This window comes from Chlorocebus sabaeus, chromosome 16 (assembly GCF_047675955.1).
Source record: "Chlorocebus sabaeus isolate Y175 chromosome 16, mChlSab1.0.hap1, whole genome shotgun sequence".
Lineage (NCBI taxonomy): Eukaryota > Metazoa > Chordata > Mammalia > Primates > Cercopithecidae > Chlorocebus > Chlorocebus sabaeus.
The window spans coordinates 75,662,494-75,686,613 of record NC_132919.1 but is presented as its reverse complement, the minus strand read 5'-3'; the positions used below and the strand labels follow the sequence as shown (position 1 = coordinate 75,686,613).

General features: G+C 42.6%; 1 protein-coding gene across 3 annotated transcripts in view; it reads left to right on the top strand.

The window, feature by feature from the left end:
• The first annotated feature begins 3,607 nt into the window (after positions 1-3,607).
• Positions 3,608-24,120, top strand: part of SPOP (speckle type BTB/POZ protein) — an 83,060-nt gene continuing 62,547 nt past the window's right edge. For 2 of the 3 annotated variants that reach the window (XM_008013065.3, XM_008013067.3), the window contains exon 1: positions 3,663-3,834. The gene's annotated coding sequence lies outside the window, so the exon portion shown is untranslated. Of the gene's footprint in view, positions 3,835-24,120 lie in introns of all 3 variants that reach the window. The other variant, XM_008013068.3, reaches the window with a different exon arrangement.

Below are 24,120 nucleotides of genomic sequence, written 5' to 3'. Positions count from 1 at the left end.
GGAGACAAGAATTTTATTTTGAGGAAAGAAGAACAAGAAGTGCTTCTTGCTTGTTGTCATTACAGCAACAAAACATTAAATGGAGGAAATAATTAAATAACTGCACTTTTTTTTTTCGTTACCCAAACCTCGTCAAGAGGCTGGGTGAGTTTTTAATTAGTGCTGCATTTTCAATAAATCCGTATCTGTATATGGTGCCGATTCTTTCCTGGATAAGGGAAAGATAATAATGAGACTCCTATTTTTCAGTCCCACACTAAAGGGATGCCTGGTATATTTAATCATGCTGTAGAAATCCTGGCAGCTTTCTCTGAGCCCAGCCTCTGCTCTAATTACATTTCTAGATTTTAGTAAATTGAAAGGGAAAATGTAGGAACAAAATAATTAAAACCGAAGAGGAAGTGCATATTAAAAAGGAGAAGCTGTTTAAAATTCTTCCACACAGTGCTTCCAAGGACATCTACAATCGTTAAATCAGTTCCACACCAAATCAAAGTCCTTTGTACAGAGGCTGATAGGATCACATCTCAGGTGGGAGGCATGGTCCCCACAGTATAATAGGGGCTTCGTTGCACCAGGCTACAGATGGGATAAGACCTCTCATATCCTTCCAGATCACTGGGGATTCAGGCCCAGCTTAGACAAGCTGTTGGCACAGACTCACTTTCCCCGAAGAGTCCCCTTCCAGGTCCTGGATAGAGTCTGGCGAAGCTGTTACAATTAGCTCCAAATGTGAGGGAGCTACAGTAGGTTGTCCATGCATCCAGTTTCCTTTTCCTGCACCCTGTTCCCCACTTCCATGCTCCTTCCTGCAAAGAGTACCCCTTTTCTTTTTTCTCTGCTTTTGTGTGAACTCTGAAGTCAAGAGAATAGGTAATTCAGCAACCTCAGTGACACCAGGAACCAGTTACTTGTTACTGGTTACTGGATTATTTCTAGGGCATTCTGAATTTTCACAGGGACCGAAAACCTTGCTGGCTTCAGCTAAAGGAATCATGTTTGTCTTTAACAATGATAAGTTAAATCTCTCTCTCTCTCTCTTTTTTTTTTTTTTTTTGAGACAGTCTTGCTATGTCATCCAGGCTGGAGTGCAGTGGCATGATCTTCACTTACTGCAACCTCTGCCTCCCAGGTTCAAGTGATTCTCCTATCTCAGCCTCCTGAGTAGCTGGGATTACAGGTGTGTGCCACGATGCCGGGCTAATGTTTGTATTTTTAGTAGAGACGGGGTTTCACCATGTTGGCCAGGCTGGTCTCGAACTCCTGACCTCCAGTGATTCGCCTGCCTTGGCCTCCCAAAGTGCTGTCACCGCACCCAACTGATAAGTGAAATCTAACTGGAAAGTTTCAAGCATCTGCCTAATAGGTGACACAGGCTCTTTTTGTTTTGCAGTGGGGCAGGTACAGTCACTACATCATTGTAGAATTTAGGATCTACATTTCTTGATTATTCTGACTGAAAAATCAGTTGTATAAACTCTAGGAGTCTGGAATGTTTTGTCCGTGATTCCTAGGAGATTTTAAACTGTGAGATTGTACGGCTTGCTTCTGTATTTGAAAGTGGAAGACAGCCTGGCACTGTCAGGGGCTTTTTTTTTTTTTTTTTTTTTTTTTTTCCCAAACCCCTGGGGTTTTGCTTATGGGCTCCCAGACTTCCCGACTGAACAGACTCACCAGCCACCTGGCACCAGGACGCATGTGGCAGGAGACAGTGAGCACTGTCTCCTAGAGACAGTCACATAGGCCTGGGAGACAGCAGGGCTCCCGGAAGCTGTTCCCAAAGCAGGGCCCACACTGTCACCTCCCAATCTATAGGTTCATTGGGTTGCTCTCGTATCCAATGCTGTGTGTGTGTGTGTGTGTGTGTGTGTGTGTGTATAATGATACCATTCCAGCAAGAAAGAGGGAAAATGACCACTCTGGATTATTTGGCTTCATTAATAATATTAAAAACTTTTTCTTTTTTCTTTTTCTTTTTTTACAGACAGGATATCACTTTGTTGCTCAGGCTGGAGCACAGTGGCATGATCATGGCTTACTGCAGTCTTGAACTCCTAGGCTCAACTGATGTGATACTTCTACCCAAGCCTCCCAACGTACTGGGATTACAGACACAACGTAGTAATAATTTTTTTTTTTAAGACAAGGTATTACTCTGTCGCCCACTTTGGAGTGCAGTGGCACAATCAGCTCACTGTAACCTTAAAGTCCTGGGCTTGAGGGATCCTCCTGCCTCAGCCTCCTGAGTAGCTGCGACTACAGGCAGGTACCACCACACTTGCCTAATTTTTTTGTAGAACGGAATCTTGCTTTGTTGCCCGGGCTGGTTTCCAACTCCTGGGCTCAAGGGTTTCCAACTCCTGGGCTCAAGGGATCCTCCCACCTCAGCCTCCCAAAGTGTTGGGATTACAGGTGTGAGCCAGTGTGCCCAGCTCAAGAATAATTTTTTAAAAGTCTGAGCTAAAAGAATCATAACAACTAATACACAACACTAACATTATTACTGTAACACCGAGACAACTTTTTTTCTCCAAGGGCCAAGGTGATCCGAGGCCTTTTCTTTCACTCAACTCAGGAATCACTTACGGCCCATTGGGGCTAAAATGTGAAGCCGACAGGGAACTCAGGTGTCCAAGGCAACAAATTGTTACTGAATTAGCTTCCTTTTATTGAGTGATTGATTGAGACGGAGTCTCGCTCTGTCGCCCAGGCTGGAGTGCAGTGGTGTGATCTTGGCTCACTCCAAGCTCAGCCTCCTGGGTTCATGCCATTCTCCTGCCTCAGCCTCCTGAGTAGCTGGGACTACAGGCGCCCACCACCATGCCCAGCTAATTTTTTGTATTTTTAGTAGAGACAGGGTTTCACCGTGTTAGCCAAGATGGTCTCAATCTCCTGACTTCGTGATCCGCCCCCTTGGCCTCCCAAAGTGCTGGGATTACAGGCGTGAGCCACTGCGCCCGGCCACGCCTGGCTAATTTTTATATTTTTAGTAGAGATGGGGTTTTGCCATGTTGGCCAGGCTGGTCTCAAACTCCTGACCTCAGGTGATCCACCCACCTTGGCCTCCCAAAGTGCTGGGATTACAGGCGTGAGCCACCATGCCTGGCCAGCTTCCTTTTAGTTAGGTCACCTATATCTCCTACCTTCCCCTGAAAGGATAGTCCTTGTTTTTGTTTCTAAGTGCTAAATTTTGAAAGTTACCTAAAAGGGTCTCTAGCATCATCATAAAGTCCAAAAAATATTTTACCCACAGGGCTGGCTTTTAAAAAATGAGTTAATACATATAAGAGTGGTTGGTACTCCATAATCTGCTTGCAGACCTAAATTGCTGTTGTGAAATGCCTTTAATTGTTACGCTGCCCACTCCCACCCTTGGCTTGCTACGCCTCTATTTGGTCCTCGCACCTCGGCGCGGCCTCCCACGCCCCGCACGCGACCCCCTCCAAGTTCCCGCCTCTTTTTACTCAGGCCCCTCCTTCCACACATATCCCCGGGCCCTGGCTTGGCCCCGAGACGCATGCGCACTAGGGAAGGTAGGCGGAGTCTTAAGGACGAGGGAGGAGGAGCAGGGAAACCCAGGGAGGGGAGGGGAAGAGAAGGGAGTAAAGGGGAGGAGGCCGCGCGGGGTGGGGCCCGGCGGTACGCGCTGGCTGCGTCGACGTGCTGACGCCATGACGCCCCGGCCGGTGTGTGTCGGTGTGTGTGTGTGTGAGTGTGCGCGCTCCGAGTGTGTGTGTATTTGTGTATCGGCGGTCCCGCAGGTCCCGGATGTTGCGGACAGTATGAGGCGAGCGCAGGGGGACGGGGACCAGCAGCTGTCGCCGCCGCTCTCAGGTGAGTGGGGGGAGGAGAGTCGAGGGAGGGGGTTGTCCTGTCGGAGTGGGGGGGCACCTCCCTGAAGAGGTGACTGACCCCCACTGCCCCCCCCACCCCCCGCCACACACATATACTCTCCTCAGTCCCATTTCCTACACCCGGATTACGTGGCCTGCGAATGCCAAAGCCGAATCAGCCGTCCCTTCTCCCTATCTCAAGCATTCAGGAGACACAAACGCGCCCCCTGCCTTCAGCCCCCCCCCCCCCCCAATCATTTCCCAGCCCCATCCCCCTTGCCAAATAGTGAGCTGTCGCCTGCGGCGAGATGGGTGACTGCGCATGCGCGAGTGTGAACGAGCTCGGGGTGCTTCTTAGCTGCCCCCGGGGCGCATGCGCATCGTGGTGTTGCAGGGACCTGCGGGATAAAGAGCCGGTGGAACACGAGTCCGCCTTCTTCCCAGGCTGTGGGCTAGACTTGCTGCCAGATAATGAGCCTGTTGCTCCTGCCCAAAAGGGAGAATTTAAATTATGTGAAAGACTTACGGACAAAGCACCATTCTCATCTGGTGTTGCCCTAGAGACTCCCAGGCTACAAACGCCTCCCAGAGCCAGCGTGTCCCACGCTGACCCTTCTTTTGAAACTGTCACTGCGTCTTCTAGTTGTAGGATTACTTTTCCATTCCTATACTCCATCGTCGTGCTTGTACCTTTTAGTACCAGTTTACCCTAAATTTAGGAGTAGGTGCTCCATTCCATCACTTGTCCTGGCAGGGGATTTTGGAAGCTTTGCTAAAGAAGACTAAGGGTCATAAAAGAAACTAAGTGAGGCATTTCATTTTAGTAAAATTCTTGATTCGCAGAACTAGATAAGACAGAGATAAAGGGCACACTCAGTATAAAGCTTAGGGTCCTAACTATAAATCAAGACATCAGGAATCTCACCTACCAGCCCTCTTACTTTGTGTGACCTATGTACCTTTTTATTTGGTCAAAGATCTTCCTTAGCACTTTTAATTTTATCCGTACCTTATTGGTGCTCTGTGACGTGAAAACAAAGGCAGTCTGAAACTGTTGGTGGCCAATAACTTACTTAGTGGAGGTTTTAAGTAATGTGATGTTTCTTTCACGTTGGCAGATAACAAAAAGAAATGTAAATAACAAACTGAAGAACAATAGTATTTCAGTGATCTAGGACCTGGGTTTTCAGTTGGCAATTATATGTGACCCTGTTTTGGGATCCTTTGCTGCTGCTTACCTCTGCCATCAAAACAGAGAGAAGAAAAGATAAGCTCTTAATAGCAAAAGGTTTTCTAGATAACATTGAAATGAATAGCTAAATTGTTGTGGGGAGGGGAGTGCGAAAGGAGGGGCCTTTTTTTGTGTTTTTCAGTTCTCCTTGCCAATCCTAGTCTCCTAGCTGGATAACTGGGAAGGGACCTTACTTTCAATTCTCTTTAGTTTGTATTCTTTGATGTTCTTCTCTCAAGGCTTTTTTGGCTGCCATTGTTAACTCCAAAACCGCTTGTTCTTGGGCCTTAAAGTATATGTATTTTTCACTTCCCCTTTTAACCCTGGCCCTTACAGGGTTCAGCTGTCTTTTGTACTGTTTCCTGTTGCCATGGTTACAGTTAGAACCAAGAGATGACATACAGGGAGCGGAGGAATTTGGGGTGCATGTATCTTTCTGGGAAAGAGCTGGAAACTCATCTTTTTTTCCTTTTTTCCTATTTTTCCTGAGGAGTAGAAGTTATTGTAAGACTACCCCGCACTTAGGGTTGGGGCAGTTGGTACCCATTTGGTACTTTATTAATCTCTCCTTTTAGAGCTCTCCATAGTAGCTAATTTGGTATTTGGAGATGTTTACTGTTCCCTATGTCCATACTTAGGATAGGATAGGTTCTGGTAATATCTAGAAGTGAAACTATTGTAGTAAGTGTCCATCTTCTCAGTAGGTTTCAGCCATTAGGATGCTTCAGTTTTTTCTTTTTTCCTCTTTTTTTTTTAATTTTTTTTTGAGATGAAGTCTTGCTCTGTCACCCAGGCTGGAGTGCAGTGGTGTGATCTTGGCTCACTGCAACCTTCGCCTCCTGGATTCAAGTGATTCTCCTGCCTCAGCCTCCTGAGTAGCTGGGATTACAGATGAGTGCCACCATGCCTGGCTAATTTTTGCACTTTTTGTAGAGACGAGGTTTTACCATGTTGGCCAAGCTGGTCTCAAACTCCTGACCTCAAGTGATCCACCCCCGGCTTGGCCTCCCAAAGTGCTGGGATTACAGGTGTGAGCCACCGCGCCGGGCCTGATTTTTTCTAGAAACATTTTGTCTAGTTGAATTCACCGAAGCCTCATTTAAAATTTTGATGGCATGCAATGCTTTTAGATTAAGATGAATATTGTTAAATAATTCGTACTGGTGCAGAGCCTTTTTTAAAAAATCACTCTTTAAAATGGGTAACACATGTACATACATATGAAACAAAATTCAAAAGGTACACAGAGAGTGAAGTCTTTCTTTTCTTACCATCCTCTTTATCCATGAGTTCCCTTTCCCAAAGGCAGCAATCTTATTTATTCATACAGAGACAGTATATCCTTTTACAAGCATATACACCTATATATTCTTCACATTTTTTGTTTCTGTTTGTTTTACGCAATAAGACATTATGCTTATTCTGCACTTCGCTTTTCTCTATTTATCTTGGTGATCATTCCATGTAGTAAATACAGTCCCTCTTCCTTTTTGAAAAATGGCAGATAATTCCATTGTGTAGATGTACCATCATTCAGCCAACACTTATTGGACATTTAGGTTGTTTCTAGTGATACAGTTAATTCCTTGTATGTACTTATTATGTGTACCTGAGTGTCTGTTGGTTTAAATTCCTAGTGGACGCGCTGGATCAATGGGTGTGCATTTGTAATATTGTTAGATATTACTAAATGCTTTCCACAGAGGTTGTATGAATTTATATTCCTGCCAGCAGTGTGAGTCTGCCTGTTTTCTCACCAACACTATTATCAAAATTTTTGATATTTGTGCCGTCTTTTATCTAAGATTTTAAAGTTCATTATGTAGTTTGTTAAGCTTCACTGCACTGAAGAGTTGTGTATAAATACCTCACTGTTTTGCAGATTGGGGAGGGGTCATGGAGGATTTTGTTTGAAAAATAATGTCATGAGAATAAAGTCGTATGTCTGGATAATAGCAAATCCATGACAATGCTAGGAAGACATAAAAAACATATATTCCAATTTCTTTTTTTTTTTTTTTTTGGAGATGGAGTCTGGCTCTGTCGCCCAGGCTGGAGTGCAGTGGCCGGATCTCAGCTCACTGCAAGCTCCGCCTCCCAGGTTTACGCCATTCTCCTGCCTCAGCCTCCCGAGTAGCTGGGACTATAGGCGCCCGCCACCTCGCCCTGCTAGTTTTTTTGTATTTTTTAGTAGAGACGGGGTTTCACCGTGTTCACCAGGATGGTCTCGATCTCCTGACCTCGTGATCCGTCCGTCTCGGCCTCCCAAAGTGCTGGGATTACAGGCTTGAGCCACCACGCCCGGCCGTATATTCCAGTTTTTTCCTTTAACTCCTAGATGCTAGTTTCTCTGTAATTCTGTAAGCCTGTAAATGATTTATGATCTCCTTTTGATAACTGTGACTTTAAATTGTTTATCCAAGTGAACTGCTGTTATTCTGGTGAGAAATTGAAAAGCTAATCTAGTTAGTTGAGGTCTGCTGTCTTGGTACAGAATATTGGTACTAGCATTTTTTAAGTCTACTGATTGTAGAATGCTTCACTATGAGCTTCAGAGAAGTAGAAAAGAATTAAATATGTCTGTGCCTGAAGAGAGCTTACAGTCTTGTTGGAAAACCTAGAAGAAATGGATAACTTTCTGGACACATGTAGTCTACCAAGATTGAACCATGAAGAAATAGAAAACCTGAACCGATCAATAATAGTGAGTATCAAGATTGAAGCAGTAATAAAAAGTCTCCCATCAAAGAAAAAGCCCAGGACCTGACAGCTTCATCGCTGAATTCTGCCAAACATTTAAAGAAGAACTAATACCAGTTCTACTCAAACTATTCTAAAAAGTTGAAGAGAAGGGAATACTTCTTAAACTCATTCTGAGGCCAGCCTTACCCTGATGCCAAAACCAAAGATGTAATCTTTTTATTTATTTATTTATTATTTATTATTATCTTTTTTGAGACCGAGTTTCGCTCTTGTTGCCCAGACTGGAGTACGGTGGCGGTGGCGCAATCTTGACTCACTGCAACCTCCGCCTCCCTGGTTCAAGCTATTCTCCTGCCTCAGCCTTCCTGAGTAGCTGGGATTACAGGCATGCAACACCATGCCTGGCTAATTTTGTATTTTTAGTAGAGACGGGATTTCTCCATGTTGGTCAGGCTGGTCTCGAACTCCCGACCTCAGATGGTCCGCCTGCCTCAGCCTCCCAAAGTGCTGGGATTACAAGCCTGAGCCACCACGCCTGGCCCAAAGACATAATCTTGTTGTAAAGCCACACCTACTGAATATAGGAAATAATAAGAGAACAATTAGAAAACAAAACTGTAACAGTAATACACTATGTTCCATGCTGAGAGGACCTTGTGAAGACATGATTAAGGGTTAAAGGAGAGTTCATTTGGGAGGCCTTCCTGGAGGAAGTACATTTGGAGCCCCCTTTTTTTTTTTTCTATAATGGTTTAAGTGAAAAATTTTAGACATACAGAAAAATGGAAAGAATAGTACAGTTAACATCTTTATATCCATCACTTAGATTCAACAGTTGTTCACATTTTGCTATATTTACTTTATGTATGTGCACATATATTTAAATATATACATTTTTGTATTGCACACATCATGACACTTTACCCTAAAATACTTTAGATGTATCTCCTTAAAGCTTATAATACTTGTCATAGTTAAGGCAATTAACAGTAATTCTCTAATACCATCTAATATCCAATTCATGTTCAGATTTGCTCAGTTGTCTTGAAGATGACACTTATTTTTTTCCTCCAAACATGTCTCTTTAGTCTCTTTAAATCGAGAACAGTTTAGAAGCCACATGATACTGTTTTTTTTTTTTCCGAGATGAAGTTTCACTGTCGCCTAGTCTGGAGTGCAGTGGCACGATCTTGGCTCACTGCAACCTTTGCCTCCAGGGTTCAAGCAATCCTCCTGCCTCAGCCTCCTGAGGAGCTGGGATTACAGGTGCCCACCACCACGTGGACCTTGCTAATTTTTGCATTTTTAGTAGACACGGGGTGTCACCATGTTGGCCAGGCCAGTCTCAAACTCCTGAATTCAAGTGATCTGCCTGCCTCAGCCTCCCAAAGTGCTGGGATTACAAGTGTGAGCCACCATGCCTGGCCTCATGATACTGGTTTTTAAAGAGTCTGAGCTGTTTGTCTTGTAGAATGTATCACTTCTGGAATTTTCTGGTTATTTCCTCATAGTTTCATAAACAGATATTGAGCTCTAAAGGTCTGATTAGATTATCGTTAAACATTTTTGATGAGACTACTTTGTACGTGTTTCTCTGCTCCTCGCTGCATCATAGGAGGAGAAACATGATGTCATACTGTCCCACTATTAATGATGCTGAGTTTGTTTGATCATTTAAGGTGATAAATACCAGACTCCTTTGTTGTAAAGACATTTTTCCCCCTTTGTAATTAGTAAGTTATCTGTGGAGTGGTGCTACTTTGGCATTGTACTATTACACTTCTCCAGCAACATTTCACCTCATGATGATGATCTTTGCGTAAATCAGTTAATTCATTGGTTTTTGGAAATAGTGATTTTTCTGATTCTGTCATTTCTTTTACACTGATTAGCTTTCAATCTTCTGTAAGGATTTTCCTCACCGGTTGGGAATAAATTATAATTCTTTTTTGTTTTTTGTTTTTTTTTTTGAGATGGAGTCTCAAAAAAATTGAAATTGTGTGTTGAAATTGTGTGTTTCTTGCTCTGTCTCCCAGGCTGGAGTGCAGTGGAGTGATCATGGCTCACTGCAACCTCTGCCTCCTGGGTTCAAGTGATTCTTGTGCCTCAACTTCCCAATTAGCTGGGATTATAGGTGCCCGCCACCACACTCAGCTAATTTTTTGTATTTTTAGTAGAGACAAGGTGTCACCGTGTTGGCCAGGATGGTCCCGATCTCCTGACCTTGTGATCCGCCTGCCTTGGCCTCCCAAAGTGCTGAGATTACAGGTGTGAGTCACCACGCCCAGCCAATTTTTGTAGTTTTAATAGAAATGGGGTTTCACCATATTGGCCAGGCTGGCCTCGAACTCCTGACCTCAAGTGATCCTACCGCCTCTGCTTCCCAAAGTCTTGGGATTACCGGCATGAGCCACCGTGCCTGGCATAAATTATAATTCCTACTAAAAAATTGAGATAAATTCTTAATTTTTTTCTTTAACACTTTTCTGAGTAAGGAAATGGTACAGTATCATCTCTAATGGTGGTAAATGAGTTTTTCACTCTCATTGTTTTAGTGTCATGGATTTTAGTTTATTCTATGTTTTACCAACATTTACATTCTTTTTGATGCTCACACTGTTCCGTATTTGGCCTGTGGGAGCCCTTTAAGCTTGGGCTATGAGTGCTTCCTTGCTTTCTGTCACAAGAAGTTCCTAGCTCACTTTGTATTTTTCCTTTCCTAGATGCAGAACCCTTACCCTTACCTTTATGTATATGACATTTTCTTCCCTTTTAGTAAATTATGAGGTTGGTGCAAAAGTAATTGCGGTTTTGTCATTAATGGTACAAACCACAATTACTTTTGCACCAACCTAATAGGTTATTTGTCTACCATATGCAGCTTCTGGAACCAAATTCTAAAAACTAAAGGTGCTTTAATTTTAACCCGATGTACTTAGTGTTTGACTCACTTCTGTGTCACTGGCATTGCTGGATTCTGGATGTTAGAACTCACAGCTTCCCTGACTTGAATATGGTTCGTGAAAGGCAGTATCTGAAGAGAGCATTGACCACCCCCTTGTCCCCGCCTCTCATGAGCAAACTTGTTTTTTTCTAAGGTGAAAGGCACACAGAATAAAATTTAGAGGTTGAAATTGTGTGTTTCTAAGCTTTGGGATGTGGCGGTTTTATTATTATATAAAAACATCTGTGCGTCTGTGCCCAAGTATGTCTTCCCTTTTCCTCATCTCTACACAGAGTGTTATGTAAGATTATGCTGTAATCGCATTTTTTAAATTATCACTAGATTTTCATCATAAAAAAGAAGTGAGGCAAATTGTTCTTAATTAGGGAAAAATTTCAAATAGTCCATAAACTCTGATATCTAGCTGTCTTAACTCAGGGTCTGGTACAGTGCCGAATCCTGTGGCTTTCTGTTATGTACTGTAGACTCAGGAGGAAAGTCAGGGCAGCCACAATGTGTTCTGAAAATTCATCACACTAATAAAGGTTAATACAAATGAAAGATACAGCAGAACTGCATTCTAAAGTGGGTTTCCAGGTAGACTAATTCCTGTCTTAGCAAAAAATGTTTTGTTAGACTTCTACAGTGTAGTGGTGTTTGAGTAATCTTACTGATTTCAGGTTACTCAAAGCCAGACAATAACAGTATTCTGATATTTATCTGAAATTCATATTTCAGTTGCTTTTTACCATTTTGTCATATTTATAAGGTTATTCTCAACCTCGTTTCATAACAATACCGGTCCCAAATTAACTCCTGCTTGTATATTCAGGGAAGCACACCTGTTTCTTGTGTTTGTTTTCAGGCATAGTGAATCTCTCTGAAAGGCTATTCTGACACATTTGCCAATAAGACCTAGTAGCTGCTTTTATTTTTGTTTTTGAAAAGCTCCCATTACAGGAAAAAGAAATTCTAAAGTACACATTCTTGAGGAAATGCTTAGGCTGTCATTCTTCCAACTATGCTCATGTTTTAATAGAACTGTCAAGGAGTTGCCTAGGTACTCTATGACAGAGCTGGTCATGCAGCTTTGGGAGAGCTGGATATAGACCTTAGGGAATTAACCATTCAGACAGCAACACCTTCTTTTTTTTTTTTTTTTGAGACAGAGTCTCGCTGTGTCGTCCAGGCTGGAGTGCAGTGGCGCGATCTCGGCTCACTGCAAGCTCCGCCTCCCGGGTTCACGCCATTCTCCTGCCTTAGCCTCCCAAGTAGCTGGGACTACAGGCGCCCGCCACCTCGCCCGGCTAGTTTTTTTGTAGTTTTTAGTAGAGACGGGGTTTCACTGTGTTGGCCAGGATGGTCTCGATCTCCTGACCTCGTGATCTACCCGTCTTGGCCTCCCAAAGTGCTGGGATTACAGGCTTGAGCCACCGCGCCCGGCCAGCAACACCTTCTTGATCATGAAGACCTTTATTCCTGACTTTTGATTTTCTAAAAAGCTGTTAGTGTAAATCTCCTTGCCATGTCAGTAGTTCTTTGAAAACCTCTAATCTCCCTTATCTATATATCTATTTATTTGTAACAGGAAAAATGTATGTGTGATCATTCATCTCCTCAAACTGAGATTTATATATTCCTTTACTTGATATTTGGAAACAGATAACCATGTAGAAATTTGCTGTAAATAAAAATGACAGTTTTTCAGCGAACATCTTTTATGCTGTCTTAATTTTTTTTTTTTTTTTTTTTTTGAGACGGAGTCTTGCTCTGTCACTAGGCTGGAGTACAGTGGCGTTATCTTGGCTCACTGCAACCTCCGCCTCCGGGGTCCAAGCGATTCTCCTGCTTAAGCCTCCCGAGTAGCTAGGACTACAGGCGCACACCACGTCTAGCTAATTTTTGTATTTTTAGTAGAGACGGGGTTTCACCATGTTGGCCGGGATGGTCGATCTCCTGACCTAGTGATCCGCCCGCCTCAGCCTCCCAAAGTGCTGGGATTACAGTTGTGACCCACTGCGCCTGGCCTTAGTTTTTTATTTTTTATTTTTTTATTTTTTAAATTTTTTTTTGAGACCGAGTCTCGCTCTGTCGCCCAGGCTGGAGTGCAGTGGCCGGATCTCAGCTCACTACAAGCTCCGCCTCCCGGGTTCACGCCATTCTCCTGCTTCAGCCTCCCGAGTAGCTGGGACTACAGGCGCTCGCCACCTCGCCCGGCTAGTTTTTTGTATTTTTTAGTAGAGACGGGGTTTCACCCGGTTAGCCAGGATGGTCTCGATCTCCTGACCTCGTGATCCGCCCGTCTCGGCCTCCCAAAGTGCTGGGATTACAGTCTTGAGCCACCGCGCCCGGCCAATTTTTTAATTATAAAAGATCTTAGACTGGGCGTGGTGTCTCACGCCTGTAATCCCAGGACTTTGGGAGGCTGAGACGGGCAGATCACCTGAGGTCAGGAGTTCGAGACCAGCCTGGCCAACATAGTGAAACCCTGTCTCTGCTAAAAATGCAAAAATTATCCAGGCGTGGTGGTGGGCACCTGTAGTCCCAGCTACTTGAGAGACTGAGGCAGGAGAATCACTTGAACCCGGGAGGAGGCGGAGGTTGCAGTGAGCTGAGATTGTGCCACTGCATTCCAACCTGGGCGACGGAGCAAGACTCATCCCAAAATCTCAAAAAAACAAACCAAAACATATATGTAAATATATATGTGTATATATGTAAATATATGGGTGTATATATATATCTTAAACATATAGAAAATATAAAGAATAATACCATGCATATACTTATCACCCAGCTTTATAAAATCTTAACATTTTATTATATATACCCCCAGATACTTTTTCTAGTAAATAGCACGTTAATGAAATAGCAAAGCCTTAGTGTATTCCTATTCTCTTCTTCCCTCCCTCCTTAGAGGTAACACCTATCCTGAATTTGGTGTTTATTATGTTCTAACTGTGCTATAATCCAATATGTACTATATACTCCAATCTATACCATTCTTTACCTTAATATTTTTGCTTAGTATGGTTTTTTGAGATTTACTTATGTTGATACATGTAACTTGAGTTCATTTTAACTGCTGTTTAGTATTTGGTTGTATGAATATGCTGTACCACCATTTATCCGTTTCCTGTTTAATAAACATAAGGTATTTCCAGTTTTTTATTATTATACATAATAAACAATCTCTTATTTTTATTGTGGTAAAAAACTTAATGTTAAATTTACCACCTTGGCCAGGCGCGGTTGCTCAAGCCTGTAATCCTAGCACTTTGGGAGGCCGAGACGGGCGGATCACGAGGTCAGGAGATCGAGACCATCCTGGCTAACACGGTGAAACCCCGTCTCCACTAAAAAATACAAAAAAATAGCCGAGCGAGGTGGCGGGCGCCTGTGGTCCCAGCTACTCGGGAGGCTGAGGCAGCAGAATGGCGTGAACCCGGGAGGCGGAGCTTGCAGTGAGCTGAGATCCGGCCACTGCACTCCAGCCTGGGTGACAGAGCGAGACTCCGTCTCAAAAAAAAAATAAATAAATAAATAAATAAATTTACCACCTTAACCATTTTAAGTATACAGTTAGTAGCGTTTAGTATAGTCACATTGTTGTGCAACAGATCTCTAGAACTCTTTCGTCTTGCAATACGGAAACTCTGTACTCATTAAACAATTTCTTGTTTCCTCCCTCTCCCAGGCTCTAGGAACCACCCTTTTACTTTCCGTCTCTAGGAATTTCACTACTCTGGTGTAAGTTTAAGTGGAATCATACAGAGTTTGTCTATTTTGTGACTGGCTTGTTTTGCTTAGCCCAGTGTCCTCAAGGTTCATCCATGTTGTGGCATGTGCTAGGATTTCCTTTCTTTTAAGGCTGAATAATATTCCATTCCAGATTTTGCTTATCGCTTTATCTGTTGATAGACATTTGTGTTGTTTTTACCTTTTGGCTATTGGGAGTAATGCTGATATGAACATGAGTGTACAAACATCTTTTCAAGACCCTGCTTTCAGTTCTCTTGGGTATATGCCCAGAAATGGAATTGTGGATTATGTAACTCTATTTCTGATTTTTTGAGGAAACTTCATACTATTTTCCATAGTGGCTGAACCATTTTATATTGCCACCAGCAGTTCACAAAGGTGCCAACCTCTCTGCAGCCTAACACTTTTTCTTTTTCTTCTCTTCTTTTCTTTTTTCTTTCTGTTTTTGAGATGGAGTCTTACTCTGTCGCCCAGGCTGGAACACAGTGGTGTGATCTCGGCGCACTATAGCCTCCACCTCCTGGGTTCAAGCGATTCTCCTGCCTCAGCCTCCCAAGTAACTGAGATTACAGGTGTGCGCCACCATGCCCAGCTAATTTTTGTATTTTAGTAGAGACAGTTTTACCATGTTGACCAGGCTGGTCTCGAACTCCGTACTTCAAGTGATCCGCCTGCCTCGGCCTCCCAAAGTGCTGCAGGCATGAGCCACCACACCCGATTTTTTTTTTTTTTTTTTTTTTTTTTAAGGCTTTGGATATCCCTTTTAGGGCAATACTTATTTTGTTAAAAAAATTTTTTTTTGTTTTGGTAATAGTAGCCATTCTAATGGGTGTGTTTTAATTTGGTTGTTTTTGTTTTTGTTTTTAGATAGCGTTTTGCTTTTGTCACCTAGGCTAAAATGCAATGACATGATTTCGGCTCACTGCAACCTCTGCCTCCCAGGTTCAAGCGATTCTCCTGCCTCAGCGTCCCAAGTAGCTGGGATTACAGGCTTGTGCCACCATGCCCGGCTAATTTTTGTGTTTTTAGTAGAGACGGTGTTTCACTATGTTGGCCAGGCTAGTCTTGAACTCCTGACCTCAGGTTATCCACCCACTTTGGCCTCTGAAAGTACTGGGATTACAGGCATAAGCCAGCACACCCAGCCCTTTAATTTGTTTTTAAACTTAATTTTATCTTTTATCAAACTGAGTTTTAGATTTTTTTTTTTTGTTTTTTTGAGATGGAGTCTTATTCTGTTGCCCAGACTGGAGTGCAGTAGTGCCATCTTGGCTCAGTGCCACCTCTGCCTGCCAGGTTCAATGATTCTCCTGCCTCAACCTCTCAAGTAGCTGGGATTACAGGTGGCCCGGCTAGTTTTTGTATTATTAGTAGAGACGTGGTTTTACATTGTTGTCCAGGCTGGACTCAAACTCCTGACCTCAAGTGATCCGCCTGCCTCGGCCTTTCAGAATACTGGGATTACAGACATGAGCCACTGTGCCCGGCCTTGAGTTTTAGATTTTCATGCAATCAGATTTATTATATTGTTCCTATATGGGGGTGTGTGTGTGTGTGTGTGTGTGTGTGTGTCTTCATGAAGGAATCCTCCCCTATATGGAGGTAATGGTTTCATCTTATCTTTTCTTCTAAAAGTTGTTAAAGTGTGCTTTTTACCTTTAGGTCTCTAATCCACCTGGAATTTATTTTGATGTTTCGTGTGAAGTACAGATCATATTTTTTTTTCATAAAGATAACCCTGAAGTATGGATCCATTTTTCTTTCCATAAGGATAGTCTAGTGGCCGAGCATCCTTTATTGAATAGTCCATCTGTTCCCTACAACTTCATAATGCCACTAATATGTTTCCATACATATGAGAGTTTGTATCTGTATTTTCTCTATTCCATACCGTTGGTCTGTTGGCCTATCTTGTACTGGTACTGCAGTGCCTTAATTCTCATAGGTTTGTAATAATTGTTTATATTTGATAGGGCAAGTCTCACTCCCTTGTTCTTTATTTTTCAGGCTTTCTGTCATATTGGTATTTTTTATTTATTTGTTTATTTTTTTTTGAGACGGATTCTCGCCCTGTCGCCCAGGCTGGAGTGTAGTGGCTCTATCTCGGCTCACTGCAGCCTCTGCCTCCTGGGTTCAGGCAATTCTCCTGCCTCAGCTTCCTGAGTAGCTGGGACTAGAGGTGTGCACCACCATGCCAGGCTAATTTTTATTAATTTATTAGAGATGGGGTTTCAGCATGTTGGCCAGGCTGGTCTTGAACTCCTAACCTCAGGTGATCCACCTGCCTCAGTCTCCTGGAGTGCTGAGATTACAGGCATAAGCCATCACGCCTGGCCAAATTGGTGTGTGTGTATATGTGTGTGTGTGTGTGTGTGTGTGTGTCTGTATTTTTTTTTCTTTTTGAGACGAAGTCTTGCTGTCGCCAGGCTGGAGTGCAGTGGCACCATCTCGGCTCACTGCAAGCTCCGCCTCCTGGGTTCACGCCATTCTCCTGCCTCAGCCTCCCCAGTAGCTGGGACTACAGGTGCTTGCCACCGCGCCTGGCTAATTTTTTTGTATTTTTAGTAGAGATGGGATTTCACTGTGTTAGCCAGGATGGTCTCTATCTCCTGACCTTGTGATCTGCCCGCCTGGGCCTCCCAAAGTGCTGGGATTACAAGTATGAGCCACCGCACCCGGCCCCAAATTGATAAATTTTAATGAAGCTATTTGTTGTCCAATATATATTCACATGATGTATAACGGACTTTTCCTGAAGAAGAGAAAAATTATACCTTCCTTACCTAGTAACTTATCACTTGTTTTGAATGAGCCTACAATTTCCATTCAACTTTTAGTTTTGTTGGAGTGATTTTATATAGGGATATCTTCAAATGGAAGGGTACCTTATTGTAATTTGGTGTCTTGTATAAGGACTGGGTAAAAGCATTGAAGTTTTATGGTGTCAAGGCTTCCTTGATCATAAGGAAATTAAACCTATTCAAACCAGTTCATATAAAAGAGTTTCCGATGTCACATGCAGGCTTGAAAAAAACATAAACTGGGGGAGATTTATCTGAAGGAAAAAGGAAATAGCTGTTGCAGAATCTAAGGAAAAACTGAACAACCAAACCTCAGAAAAGGCTGGAACCAAAACAGTAGCGGGTTCTTCCACAAGAGTTTGCGGACTCTAGTGTTCTGCTGTAAATAGGCTTTAGTCTCCGTGAGGCATAATTCAGATTCCTGGGGGAGATCTGATATCTGCCTCAGGTTCAACTCCAGTTGGGGGTGAGGAAGGGGAAGATTTTGGTACAAACAGAGCAGTTTTGGGAGTGGCTGGAATCAGAGGCATATTTTTCTTAGAACAATGATTCTCACTTTTCTCAGGAGTTTTTACACTGGTAAAAATTTTTGAGGACCCTGAAGAGCTTTTGTTTATGTAGGTTATATACGTTGATATTTACTATATTAGATATTAAAATGAAAGACATTTAAAAATATTTGTTACTGGCCGGGCGCAGTGGCTCAAGCCTGTAATCCCAGCACTTTGGGAGGCCGAGACGGGCGGATCACGAGGTCAGGAGATCGAGACCATCCTGGCTAACACGGTGAAACCCCGTCTCTACTAAAAAATACAAAAAAACTAGCCGGGCGAGGTGGCGGGCACCTGTAGTCCCAGCTACTCGGGAGGCTAAGGCAGGAGAATGGTGTAAACCGGGGAGGTGGAGCTTGCAGTGAGCTGAGATCTGGCCGCTGCACTCCAGCCTGGGCGACAGAGCAAGATTCCTTCTCAAAAAAAAAAAAAAAAAAATTTGTTACTATAAAATAATAAACCTATCTCATTAACATACATAATATATTTTTATGAAAAAATAAGTTTTTGAAAAATTAGAAGAGTGGCTTTTTTACATTTTTGCAAATCTCTTAAATATCCAGCTTAATGGAAGGCAGCTAGATTTTCATATCTGCTTTTATTCAGTCTGATGTGATAATTTGTTTTGATTGAAGTACCTAAAGAAAATATGGCCTGAAAGAACATGTAGTTGGAAAAGGGAGAAGTATTTTACATCCTTTTCAGACAATTGTGCATATTCTTTTCTGATACTACACCAAAACTTGACAAGTGTTAGTTTCTTATAAATTAAGTTGCAGTATGAAATCTGAAACCATATTGATGTTACTGTTACATTAAAATCCATTAATCTGACTTGCACTTGAATGGATCTTTTACCCATATGTGATTTGAGAATATCGTGCTGCGGTCTTTTGGGAAATACTTGTTAATTGAGTTAAGCAGATATTCTAAATGTTTAAACATTTTATAATACAATATCAAAAAAAAACTATATTAATTATTATCACCACCCATTTCATCAGCAAAGTCTATAAGTATTGGGAAGCTGTCAAGTAGCTACAAGTTTTCTACAATTCTAGGTTTTCACTAGAAACCTGGATTTTATCATTGGCAACAAATACTTGTTTTCCTCAAAGTGACAGACTCCATTTTCAAGAAAATGTCTGCTAAATATTCATGTCTAAATAACCAGTTTGTTCTTTGTTCCAAGTAAAAGTAGGGTTCCATGGAAAAAGCAGCTAGTTAACTCACAGCTCAGAGTCACAAGTGCTTTTCCTGGAGACAGCCCATTTTACTTGAGTATCTTGTGGAAGTGCTTTATGCATACTTCCCCGTTTTATTACAGACTATTTAAAAGACCTACACTCAAGGGTTTAGATTTAATTAATAATTTTTATTGCTTCATCAAGAACATTCTTAAGTGCAAGCAGTTGTTTTTTAAAAAATCACCTATGTGTGATGGCAAAAGACAATGACTGATGAGTAATTGCTCATGCTGATGAGTAATAGCTCATGCTAGCAGTGGTCCCTAACCTTTTTGGCCCCATGGACCGGTTTTGTGGAAGATAGTTTTTCCACGACCTGGTAGTTGGGATGGTTTTGGGATGAAACTGTTGCACCTCAGATCATCAGGTATTAGATAACTGATAAGGAGCGTGCAACCTAGATTCCTCCCATTTGCATTTCACAGTAGGGTTGAGGCTCCTATGAGAATCTAATGCCATGGCTGATCTGACAGGAGGCACAACTCAGGCAGTAATGCTTGCTCGCCCGTCCACTACTCACCTCCTGTGCGCCTGGTTCGTAACAAGCCATGGGTCGGTAAGGTCTGCAGCCCTGGGGTTGGGGACCCCTGTGCTAAGGCACCAGCAGTTTTACCCATTATTGCCTTTGTACTATCAGCACAAATATCAACATAATGAAAAAGGCAAACAGTTTCTTGGTATTGTTATGAAAATAATGTTGCCTTCACACACCACTTGAAAGAGACCTCCGGGAATCTACTGGGACCACACTTAGAATCACAACCTTAAGAGAGGTTGTGGGTGGGGAAACAAAGGTCAATACTTGAAGCACAGGTGTTTCCTGATAGAATTTTACCGGATTGTAAGTGCAGTCACTTAGCATCACTGAACATAATGTCAACATGAATGGGACATTTTTAAAGATCATAAAAAGTTTCAAATTTCTTTTGAACGGAAATCTTTTTCTAGGAATTATCATTTACTTTTTTTTTTGAGACGGAGTCTTGCTGTGTCACCAAGGCTGGAGTGCAGTGGCACAATCTCGGCTCACTGCAACCTCCGCCTCCAGGTTCAAGCAACTCTTGCCTCAACTTCCCGAATAGCTGGGATTACAGGTGCCTGCCATGTGGTGGTGCCCAGCTAATTTTTGTATTTTTAGTAGAGATGGGGTTTCACCATGTCAGCCAGGCTGGTCTCGAACTCCTGACCTCAGGTGATCTGCCTGCCTGGGCCTCCCAAAGTGCTGGGATTACAGGCGTGAGCCACTGTGCCTGGCCTGGAATTATCATTTTCTAACAGCAGAGTTTATGGTGTTTGGATTTTCAGCCAGATGGTCTTTCAAGTATATGATAATCTTAGGGCAAACCATTTTAATGAAGCTTATGGAATTTGTCTCATGTAGTAGTACATACAGCTTAATGGTTTTTTTCAAACACTTCAATTTATTTTGAAAATCTGTCACAATCTGAGGGGGTCAAAAATCTGAGCTCTAAAAATTGCGTTTGGGCAGGTCCTGCCTTTCTGGAAAAGGCATAGAAGAGAAAGTTTAGACTGAGAATCCTCCATTCTAGCTTTATATCTTTTGGTCATTAAAGGGTCTCTCTAAAGAGGAAGAGACCTCCCTACTCACAATAATTTATTTTATTATTATTTTTTTTTGAGACGGAGTTTCACTCTTGTTGCCCAGGATGGAGTGCACTGACATGATTTTGACTAACCGCAACCTCCGCCTTCCCTGTTCAAGTGATTCTCCTGCCTCGGCCTCCCAAGTAGCTGGGATTACAGGCATGCGCCACCATGCCCAGCTAATTTTGTAATTTTAGTAGAGACGGGGTTTCTTGATGTTGGTCAGGCTGGTCTTGAACTCCCGACTTCAGGTGTTTCGCTTGCCTTGGCCTCCCAAACTCCTGGGATTACAGGCGTGAGCCACCGCGCTTGGGCTTAAATATGTTTTATGGTAGGGAAGGGAAGGGAATAGTGTTAACTGACTTTTCTTTTTAACAGATACCTGTTGAGTGACTATAAGCAAAAGCATAGAAGGTCAGGGAGGGGTATGTTCTGAAATGAGTGGGGGATTAAACCAGTATTATATCTTTGGTGCTTAGAAGAGGAAGAGATCTTTGGGGAAGCTAGGGTGAGACTCAGGACGGTCTTCGTGAAGGTTACATTTGAACTGAGCTTTGAAGGGTGGGTATTTTGAAGGTTGGAATTTCCATTGGCATAGATGGGGAAGGGAATTGAGGCAGAAGAAATGTCATGAGTGAAAATGTGGAGGTGGGGAAGTGCAGTGTTAGCATAGGGTGTGTACTAGAAATGATGAAGAGCATAGCATGGCTGAAGCAGAAGATGGGATAATGGAGGATAAGACGAAGATAAATGGGCTCAGAGCATGGAAGGTTTTCGACTATGGCCAAGCAGTTTGGGTTTAATGTGGTAAAGCATGAGAGATTGAAAATTTTTGATTGAAGAAATAACATGATTAGGGTGTGCTTTCACAAATTTTGTTACTGATTTATTGACTATTTTTTTAGTAGCTACTCTGTGCCATGTAAGTGAGGCAAAGTTTATATGATGGTAAGCCTCATAGAAAATCCCCTCTCACAGAATTTGTAGTCTAGAAAAGGAACTTCAACAAGTTAATGTAGTTATAAATTATTGTAAATGTAATGAAGGAAAGGAATAAATTATTATTATTATTATTATTATTATTATTATTTTGAGATGGAGTCTTGCTCTGTCTCCCAGGCTGGAGTGCAGTGGGGCAATCTCAGCTCCCTGCAAGCTCCGCCTCCCGGGTTCACGCCATTCTCCTGCCTCTCAGCCTCCCGAGTAGCTGGGACTACAGGCACCCACCACCACGGCCGGCTAATTTTTTTGAATTTTTTAGTAGAGATGGGGTTTCCCTGTTAGCCAGGATGGTCTCAATCTCCTGACCTCGTGATCCGCCCGCCTCGGCCTCCCAAAATGCTGGGATTACAGGCGTGAGCCACCGCGCCTGGCCAGAATAAATTATTAAGGAAAATAATGGGGAGATTAGATTTAGTTGGAGGAGTCAGGGAAGGCCTTGCTGAGGCATTAAATATTAATTGGGTACCAACTGTGTGCCAGATGCTATTCTAGATGCTGTGGACAAAAACAGACAAAAATCCCTACTCTCATGGAGCTTATGTTCAGGTAGCAAACGATAAATAAAATATATGGTATATTGGAAAGTGATAAGTTTCAAGGAGAAAAATACAACCCGAAAAAGGGATAGATAGGGAATGTTGGGGTGGGAGTAGGTGTTGTGATTTTAGATAGAATGGCTAGGGAAGGCCTCACTAACACATCAAAGGTAATGCTTGAATAAATATCTTTAGAAGATGAAGGAGTGAACTAGCACTTTAGACAAAAGAAATAGCAAAAACCATAAGGTATGTATGTGCCTGCCATACTCAAGGAACCAGCAAGGAGACCAGAATGGCTGAAGTTAAGTGAACAAGAGAGAAAGTAGTAGAAATGAGGTCAGAGAGGTTGATGGAAGTCCAAATGTTGTAGAGCAGTGGTTCTCACTCTTAGCTGTTTGTTAGAATCACCTGGGGAACTTTTTCTACTGATGCCTGGGCTGCACCCATACCAGTTAAATAAGAATCTGCAGGTGGGACTTAGTGACAGAAGAGATGGAAAGAAGTGGATGGATTTGAGAAGTATGTTAAAGAAAGAATTCATTTAATTATAGATTGAATGTGGGGGTTGAGGAAGAGGAAAGTGTCAAGAATGACTCCCAGGTTTCTGGCTGAAGCAACTGGATGGGTAGACGTGTCACTTACTGAGATGAGGGTGGGAGATAGGAATGGGAGGAGTAGGTGTGGAATTTGGAGGGAAGATCAGAAATCAGGAGTTCAATTTTAGACATGTTAAATTTGAGATGCGAATGAAGCTAAGTATAAATATGTTAAGTAGGCAGATATATGAGTGGAGCTTGAAATGAAATCAGAGCTTGAGGTAATACAGTTTTATATCATCCGCTTATTGATGGTCTTGAAAGTATCTAAATAACATCATATAGGACAAACTTAATGGCGAAAGAACTGGAGATATGGAAACTAGCCTACTTTAGTAATCTGAACAAGAATTGGTGCTAATTTGAATCAGGATAGTGTCAGTGGCACTAGAAAAGCATAAGTAGGTTGGAGGTTTAAGGACTGAGGAGCCTGTGTGTAACAGAGGTGGACAATAGGCAAAGAATGAAAGATAACATTGAGATATAAAGCCTGGGTGAATAATCTGTCCATTAGCAGATATGAAGCTGTCGGAGGAGCTGATTTGGGGAAAAAGGTAGTGCTTGGCTTTGGTTGTATTGATGTTTAGGAGAGGCTGCCTAGCAGGCAGGCGGTTGGGTCTATTGTACCAAGTTTTGAAAGAATAGATGAGGTTTCATTTACATAAAATTGATTCACTATGGGAGCAGCAACATTTATGAAAATAACATCCCCAGATGTATTCTGACCTGTTCGGATCTCTGTGATGTGGTCCTTGCCTGTTTCTTTTAGTGTTTTCCTTTGATGACCATGTTCAAGCTGTACTGCGTTTCTTTCTATTCTTCCAGTATACCCAGCTAGGTCCTCCTTTGGGCTTTTGCACTTTTTGTTTTCTCATTTTAACTCTTCTCTCCTTCTTGGTAGAGGGATAAGAGGGCTGAGAAAAATTCAGAAGTTGGTGTCTGGAAAGTGGAGAAAGTTCCAAGCAGATCTTTGCTAAGGTGTGGGAGCATGGATGAGCACATGAGGTAGAATGGCTGTGGGAGCCCTTGACGTTGACATTTGGTCAACACAAAGACACAGAGTACCATGTTGGTCTCAGTGTATCCCAGTAGTCAAATCTGTTGACCAGAGATGCTACAGCAGTGGTAGTTCTTCTCCGCTTGGTTGTCTGACGATGGTGGTGGTGATGCTCCACCTTTGAAATATAACTTGACTTGGTGATGACTTGACTCATTGCTACCTGTCCTGCCACTGCTGATGGAAACATCTTCTGCATAGGTGAGAAACTCCCTTCAGGGAAAGCTATGGGTAAATTATTTCAGAAAC